Below are 866 nucleotides of genomic sequence, written 5' to 3'. Positions count from 1 at the left end.
TCCGTATTTCCATTTACTTCCCTTTTACACCTTGCACACAGGACGTCTTCGTCCTTTTTTGGTTCTTTTCCTTTGATACGTTCAAAGACGCTGGGATGTGGCCTAGGATCTTCTTCTCCGTCATCTATGACTAACTTGAATTTTGGTAACTTGTTCTTGAATCCAGATGTTACCATGTTTACTCCAAGTGGCTGTGGGAAAGGATTCTCGTCCACTGCCATCTTTTTCTTATCGTCGAACGTAATTCGTCCTGACTCAATAGCATCCTGCAATACGTGACGAAAAACCAAGCAATTGTTAGTCAAATGTGACCATGCATTATGTCATTTACAATATTTTTTACCCTTTATTTGTTCAGGGTTTGGCAATTTGTGCTTGTCGCTCAGCTTTATTTTCTTATCCCTATATAACTTATCGAATATAAGGTCAGCTTTGGTTACATCGAACGAGAACGTTCTAGCCTTTATGTTTCCATCCTTTATGGGCTCATCTTTGCCTGATGGTCTAGGCTTGGCCATTATGGGACAAGTATATGTATCCCCTTTTACTAATTCGGCCAAACACATTTCGGCCTGATCGTACGATTCGTCATCGATTGTATGAACGTCAAAATTTGGGTCTCTGTAATAAGTCCCTTCGCTAGAATTTTTCATTTGTTCTTCTTCTCTTATCAATCGCTCATACCTAATGACATTCGCACTCAACTGGAAAAGGTCGGGAAATTCCTTGTCTCGGAACTTCTTTTTTAAATCAAAGCTCAAGCAGCCTTGTGCGATCTTGACAAATTCTTTTTCGGGCAAAGGTACAAAACACTTGCTTCTTGCTGTTTTAAACCTTTGGAGAAAACTTTCTGCCCATTCATTTGG

This window comes from Olea europaea, chromosome 14 (assembly GCF_002742605.1).
Source record: "Olea europaea var. sylvestris chromosome 14, O_europaea_v1, whole genome shotgun sequence".
NCBI classification, from domain to species: domain Eukaryota; kingdom Viridiplantae; phylum Streptophyta; class Magnoliopsida; order Lamiales; family Oleaceae; genus Olea; species Olea europaea.
The sequence above is the reverse complement of the archived record's forward strand: the minus strand, read 5'-3'. Positions refer to the sequence as shown.